This window comes from Paroedura picta, chromosome 5 (assembly GCF_049243985.1).
Source record: "Paroedura picta isolate Pp20150507F chromosome 5, Ppicta_v3.0, whole genome shotgun sequence".
In the NCBI taxonomy this organism is placed as follows: domain Eukaryota; kingdom Metazoa; phylum Chordata; class Lepidosauria; order Squamata; family Gekkonidae; genus Paroedura; species Paroedura picta.
Window position 1 is genome coordinate 86,362,976 of NC_135373.1, and position 7,899 is coordinate 86,370,874.

General features: G+C 43.0%; 1 pseudogene; it reads left to right on the forward strand.

The window, feature by feature from the left end:
• The first annotated feature begins 7,095 nt into the window (after positions 1-7,095).
• Positions 7,096-7,661, forward strand: LOC143838886 (small ribosomal subunit protein eS7 pseudogene; annotated as a pseudogene).
• Positions 7,662-7,899: the final 238 nt, after the last annotated feature.

Sequence of the window (7,899 nt, forward strand, 5' to 3'; positions counted from 1 at the left end):
GAGAAAAACTAGATATAAGATGATGTGAAAGGGGATATAATTCAGGGGATTTATTTATAAATCTACCTTTGTGACATGTAAAAGTGTGGAAGAAACAGTGAGAAAGACCAGCACTCCGGGTGTATGTGGGATATCCAGTAGACACACACACGTACAGAGTTGCCTTAAATAACCAGATTTCTGTCTGGAAGTTAAATTTGGGCTTTGTTCCCCAAAAAACAATGGACTTCATGAGAGAGAATCATAGAATTGGAAGAGGCCATACAGACCATCTAGTCCAACCCCCTGCTCATTGCAGGATCATCCTAAAGCACCCGAAGACTGCCAGTGAGGGGGAGCTCTTCACCTCCTTAGGCAGTTGATTCCACGGCTGAACTACTCTGACTGTGAATTCCCACCCCACCCTCCGATATCTTGCTGATATTGTTCTCCATGTAGTTCAAACCCATTACTGCGGGTCTACTGATGCCCATTTGTGGGAGTCTCCTTAACAGAATGTTCATGTGAGTGGGGGGCCACTTCCCAGTTGGGGAGTTGGCTACCGCATATGGCAAGGTAGGCTGGGAGGAGCTCCAATAGAGGTTGATGCCCATGGTACCTTCCTATACTAACCTTCCCAGGGTCACACGGGCCTAGGAGGAGGTTGACCATTGGCTTGCTCAATCCCTGTGGGCAGGTCTGCCTTGTTTTCCCTCCCTGTAGGGCTGCAGTCAATTGGCTGCAGCAGGGAAGGTACGTTTCATTCTACCCCTCACCTTTGGTATACTAATGCTCATGTAGTTTTTAAATCAAGCTGTGGCCTTTTTTTTTGCCAAAACACTGTGTTTATGAGTGTTCTTTGTGCTCCGGAAAATGCCCCTCCTGCGTCACAATGATCTTTCTTTTTGTTTGGGTAGGTTTGCAATAGGCAGGCCAAGTTAACTGGATCCCAATGACTGTGTGTTCACAATAAAGATTTAAAACACAAAGAACAGATGCCAAGCTGTTAGGGAGACAGCTGCTTCATCACACGCCCCCGCTTCTTTCCCCATTCATACCCCACCACCTTGCATACCCAGAAAATTACTAATTGATGCTGTGAGATTGTAGGTGAGTTTCCTCCAGGCCAGGCTGGATTCTAGAGATTTTTGGTGTGTGTGTGTGGGGGGGGGGGGGGAGGATCATTTGAGCATGAAATTGGGAACACTGTGAGTAGGCAGGTAGTTGTGAGTTCCTGCATTGTGCAGGGGGTTGGAGTCCCTTCTAACTCTATGATTCTATGATTGTACCAGAAAATACAAACAGACATGTGTTTTAGCTGCCCGATCCTAATATTACCATACACAATGAAGAGAACATTTTATTTGTACTGAGGGCACATTGCATTGTGGTCCTGTAGTAATGTGGACTGCACCATTTTTAGGGAAAAAATGATCCAGAAATGGAGAGGGGAGGGTGGGCAAAACTCAGCTGAGACTGTTGTGAATTTCTCCCTTCAGATGGGCTTGCCCCTGTTTGCACTCCGATTTGCAGTGCAAATTGGACAAAAACTCGCACCAACTCCTGCACAGCTTCGGGTTGCTGCTGACATCATGTGGAAGCAGCACTAAAACCCATGAGCAATGAGAGGCTGTGCAGGGGCAAATTCTGCATGCAGAAATGGTCCATATCTTGGTCTCTCATATCATAGTCCGATAATCTACTCCTTTCACCTACTCTCGTAACTTCATACAACCTTGTATAAGGCAGTGACAAGCTCCCCAGAAAACAAAATCACTAAGTGAGGATTTGAACTCACATCTCCCCTTGGTCAATCATAGACTGTTAAACTAGTACATTATGTGTACATTCAATTTATGACTGTGATCTTACAATATATATGCCTTCCCATCTGTATACCAGTGTGTACATCATCTTTTATATACTGGTATTTATTGAAAAAATAAGGCCTTGTCTGACAAAAATGATAATTCTACTTAGATGTTAGTAGAACAATTGAAATGAAAGAAGTAGAGTTGGTTTTGATACTCTGCTTTTCACTTCCTGAAGGGATCCCAAAGTAGCTTACAATCACCTTCCCTCCCTCTTCCCACAACAAGCACCTTGTGATGTAGGTGGAACTGAGAGAGCTCTGAGAGAACTGTAACTTACCCTTGATCCTCCAGCTGGTTTCATGTGGAAGAGTGGGGAATCCAGTCCAGTTCTCCAGATTAGAATCTACCACTCTGTAACCACTACACCCAATTGACTCAAAGAGGAGAGAACTGTGCATATTAGGTATCCTAGAAACCTTGGAGGAAAGATTTATAATAAGTAACAAATAAAAGAAAAAGAAATGAGGAGGACCATGGAAATCAAAGCATCAGGGAGAAAACAGAGCTGTTATACAAATACTTTCTGCACTGTTTGTCTATTTATAACAGTTTTAATGCACAGGTTATCAGCTGTCATGCAGCCACGATAAATAGGCCTTGAAATGTATTACCACTTTTTTCATCATGAGTTAGTCCTTGTGAAATAAACTGTGGGGGGAAAGCCAAAATAGGCCAGCAGCCAAATCATGGGGTGGAGGAAACAATGAGCTATAACGAGCTCCATGAAATGTCCTTTCTTCTCCCTTTTCTTTCTCACCATCTCTAGGGTCTGGCATTACTGAAAGTGTGATGGTGAAACTGTGAAAATGTCCGTTTGAGAGTTTTGCAAAACAGAAGTTTGCTCAAGCAGTTTAGAACACTTCTCCATGCAACATTCAGATCCTGGGCCTGAAGTCCAGCTTTTTATGCTAATGTAAGAAAGGCAATTCACCTGGAATATAGTTTTCTGTGGTCATTTTCAGTAAAGATTTAAAAGAACTGAAGAGAACCTATTTGTGACTTTAGTGTGAAGCATAAACAGTTCTGTACAAAATCAGACTGGTGTGCTTCAGCTGAAGCTGCTGCACAAGGGGTTGTGATGCACCCCTGCAATATTATGATGTAAATACTTCAGTCTTCATTGTGCAAACAGGAAAAGCTACTGCTTCGTAATTAGCTTGTAATGACCTTCAGATCAGTCCATCCCACATGACAAAGGAAAGGTTAATGACAACCACCACAGTGTAGTGGTTAAAAAGTGGTGGACTCTAATCTGGAGAGTGGCTTATTGTTCCCCACCCCTCCACATACCTTGGACTAGTCACAGTTCTCTTAGGGCCACTCTCACAGAACAGTTCTCTTGGAGCTCTCGCCTACCTACCTGCCTTATTGGGTATCTAGTGTGGAAAAGGAAGGGAAAGGTGCTTGTAAGATGCTATGGGATTCCTTTGGGTAGAGAGAGAAAAAAACAGTTCCTCTCTTCTTTGATGGCCATGGTGAAGTGTCCATCAGGTTTGAAGGAGTGAGTTTCTTGTGTAGGTGGCTTGGTGGGAACAGCGTCTGTATGAAAAGGACCAGGTTTTAAATGTGAAAATGAAGAGAGACACAGTGAAAAGCAAATAGCCATTGCTGAGAAGGGAGCTATAGCCCTTGAAAGGTGCAAAACCTCTTTAGGGATCAGAGGTGGGTAGCATCTCTAGGAGTGTCTCTTTGCTTCTACCTCTGCTCTAGTTGTATATTTGTAAATAAAACAGGTATTACAAATATACCACAAGGCTTTAGCTTTTTCTCCTTCCAAAGGAACACTTCCTCCTGGAACCTCCCACCATGTAGAGAAGGAGGGTGAACAAAACAATATGTAAAGAGACCTAGCATGGAGGGCATGTGGTGAGCTATTCATGGTTGGGACTAGGAGATACCATTCTGCTGTGATTTCAGTCCTGCCTGGAAAGTAATTGAGATGTTGGTGCTAGAGGGTTGTTGCCTAGTGCTTTTCTTTTGTTTTAGCCTTTTAAAATCCAGGCATGTGTATACACTGTTTTGACACCTAAAATTCATCTGAAGAAAAAGAATTTTTAGGGGGTCCATGCCTGTAGATGGATGCAGTTTAGATAAAGAGATACATTATGGAAATGGCAGTGAGTCATTGGAGATGTTATTCATTTCTTCAGTGCAGTCATTATGTCCATTATTTAAACTACGACTGATGTAGCTTTCCATTATCAAAATAAATAATTGCTAGCAATGTTTGTTATATGCTCATATATCTGAGAAAGAGTGTTTTGCAGGTCACTTCAACAATTTACACAGGCAACATCAGGAAACTTTCCAGATGTTCTGACTATTTTCCTGTTATGTCTTTTTTCCTAGATCTTCCTCTAGATATAACTTGTGAATAAAAGGCCCATTCACACATTGGTAAAAGACTGTAAGCAACAGAGGCATGGTGGAGGCATGGCTGACATGTTTCTCTGACTCTAGCATGCTTTTGTTGTTTAACATAGCTTCCTAAATGTTCCCAGGCAGACAGTCTAAACAAACCGCTGAGCAATAGGATGAGTTAAACACAAGAATTTAAGAAGAGCCCTGCTGGATCAGACCATCAGTTCATTGAGTCCAGCATCCTGTCTCACATAGTGGCCAGCCGGTTTGTCTGGCCATTGAACAACAGTGCATAGAGGAATAGTCACTGGCTCCTGGTGCTGACACTATGAATATGGATGTTTCCTTTAGTCACCATGGCCAGTAGTCACTGAGAGAGCTATCTAATTCTGTCTAATCTCTCTTGAAAGCTGTCTATGGCCATCACTGTATCCTCTGACAGCGAATACCACATTTTAATCACTTGCTGAGTACTGAAGTATTTTCTTTTGTCCAGCTTGAATCTAGTGCCCATCAGCTTCATTGTATGCTCTAGAGCAGTGGTCCCCAACCCTTTTATCATCGGGAACCGGTCAACGCTTGATAATTTTACTGAGGCCCGGGGGGGGGGGGTAGTCTTTTGCCAAGGGATGTCACCACCTCTGCCTGAGCCCCTGCTCCACTTGCTTTCCCACCGGTGCCCCTGATTTCCCACCGCCTGCTGGGGGGCGCTGCCAGCAGCAGCTGCACAGTGCCACTCCGAGGGGGAGCCCCAGCCATGGTGGCTGCTGGAGAGCACCAAAGGTGAGCCAGCAGCAGAGTGGCAGGGCAGCCCCTGAGGCAACAGCCAGGGAGGAGGACGAGGAGGAGCCGCGGCCCAGTACCAACTGATCCACGGACTGGCACTGGTCCCCGGACCGGGTGTTGGGGACCACTGCTCTAGAATTCTAGTGTGCATCACCTTATTCTTGCATTGAACTTCATTTGCCACATCACCCAGTTTGTGGAGCATAATTATCCTTGATTTTTATGTGTCATTCATCGACTTGGCCATTTTATGACAAGGTACAATCCCCCTGCACCATCACCCCTTTACACAAGCTTACCCTCAATTATGAATATGCCTGAATAAACCCTTCCAAAACTGATACCTCATACATGCTTTCCCATTTCCTCCTGTTTGGGGGGTTAGAATCATTATGGATTGATGTAAGCTACAAATCAAGTAAATCAGGAATTTGTGGTATTGAAGAAGATCCTGGTGGAATTTGCTATATCATAGTAAGACTGTTAATGAGTGAGGAAACAATGTTAACCTCTCTTCCCAGTTATTCTTTATAAGTATGTGATATAACAAAACAATATTCTAATGTAATTTTACAACCAATCTGTTATGATTCCAGATTGTGATTCCAGATTCCACCTGGAGGTTGGTGACCCTAGAAAGAGAGAAGGGCAGAAGAAAAGGGTAGTGGCTATGAGGGCTTTGAGGAAAGAGGAAATCATGGGATGAAGCACCTCTTGCAAGTCCTTGCTGGTTCTCACTTGTTTCACCCAAATTCACCTAAGATATCTTGCCTTGGACTTTATTATTCAGTACTGGATAAACAGGAGGGATGTTTTCAAAGAGCAAAGGTTTTACGTTAGTGGCTTTATCTCCATGGATACAGGGAATGATGCACTTCTCTGTGTTGATGCACAAATGACAGCTGTGCATTTGATTCTCCAGCCTAATCTCAGCTGTGTGTTGAAATTCTTATACTCAGGATTTTTATGGGAGAGGGTGCAGAATACAACCTCCAAATGGCCTTCAACTTTCCTGGCTTCAAGTCAGACAAAAAGAAAGTCCCAAGCAAAAAAGGAGGGAGACATGTTTGGGTCTGATCCCAAAGGAACCAAGATCAGACTACAAAGCCATTGCCATCAATGTATAACTATGACATTTCTGAAATAATGTTTTTTCTTTCAATATTCATGAAATTAACCAGGAAATGGATTAGAAAACAAGGTTAATAATCCAGCCAGGGACACAACCATGTGCAGTTGCTTCTAGGCGCTGAATATGGCATTAAAAAAAAACAGCATTATAAGACAATACAGTAGCTTGGTAAAATTCCAGCATTAATAAATATCATATCACTGAAATTTTGTCTTCCAGGATGCTCATAGTACCATGTGATATGAGATGTCTGTTTTAGCCATTGTTCTATTTTGGTGCCTCTTGTTGTGCTATAAATATATCAAGAGCTTTGTTTAAGGGGTTGGGGGAGAAGAAAAAGAGTTTTCGTAGACATGCAGGTCTGCTACAGTATGGAAACAACATTTCTGTATTTTCTGGTAATACTATTTTTGTCTCATGGAGAAAAAGGGAACTATCTCTCTAAACATGTTAACATTTATTTCTGTGTGGTAGATGACAAGAGGACAAATATAAAACCCGGATATTAACTGTGCTATTCCAGCTACAACCTTCTGAGTCTATTGAAGGCTGAAGGCTTAGAAGAATATAACTCTTTTCAAGTGTTTAACTGGGAGAGGCATTGACTTTTTGCCACCTGATAAAGTGCAGGGGGCAGAAACAAGAGTGTTGCACTGTGGGACAATCCTGATGGCATTTTAAAAATACCGTATTTGCTGGCGTGTAAGACAACTGGGCGTATAAGACAACCCCCAACATTTCCACTCAAAATATAGAGTTTGTTACATTACATTACAGTACTATGGGTCACTATGGGCAGCTATGTCTATCCCAACTGAAGTGCACCCGGCGTATAGGACGACCCCCCCCCCACTTGGAGGCATGTTTTTCAGGGTGGAAAAGTAGTCTTATACGCCAGCAAATACTGTACTTGAAAATGGCAGCAGCATTGCTTTCTCTTCTTTAGGCCAACGCTGCAAGAGAATGGTCGTGTTCAGTTCTGGTGTAAAGTCCGTGAAGCCCACTGGCGAAAAACAGATGAATTTGAGTCTGGAATCTCCCAGGCTCTTTTTGAGTAGGAGATGAATTCTGACTTAAAGGCTCAACCGAGAGAATTGAACATCATGAACGAAACTGAAGTAGGCGGCAGAAAAAAAACAATCACGGTATTTGTACCAGTCCCTCAGCTGAAATCATTCCAGAAGATCCAAGTGCAGCTGGAGTAAAAATTCAAAAAGCATGTGGTGTTCATTGCTCATAGAAAAAAATCACCAAAACCAATAAGAAAAACTTGCACAAAAACCAAGCCAAAACACCCCAGGAGCCATACACTTACTGCATTGTCAAGCTGCAGTACATGATGCCATTCTTGAAGACCTGGGTTGCCCAAGAGAATCCCCCTAAAACTGGATGGCAGCCTGCTTAGAAAAGTCTACTTCGACAAAGCACAACAGAATAACAGAAGACAGAAATATGTTCTGATGCTTACAAGAAGCTCACAGTGTTTGAGATCCCAGAATTCCAGCTGTAATGTACAAAGAAATGACTGAATAAACAGTTTTTTGTTTTTTTAAAAATCACAGCAACATTTCCATGATGGCCAGAAGGATGTCATCAGGTCTACTTTGGCCCTTATTCTAGTGCACTTGAAAAGAAGGACCAGGCAGTACTGGTTTATCCATGTAGCACTTGTAGCATATGCTGTGGGCCCCTCTCCTGCCTTGCTGGCAAAGGCCCTGAATTGAATGACAAACAACTTGCCAGAGAGTGCATGTGCAGAGAGCTTAC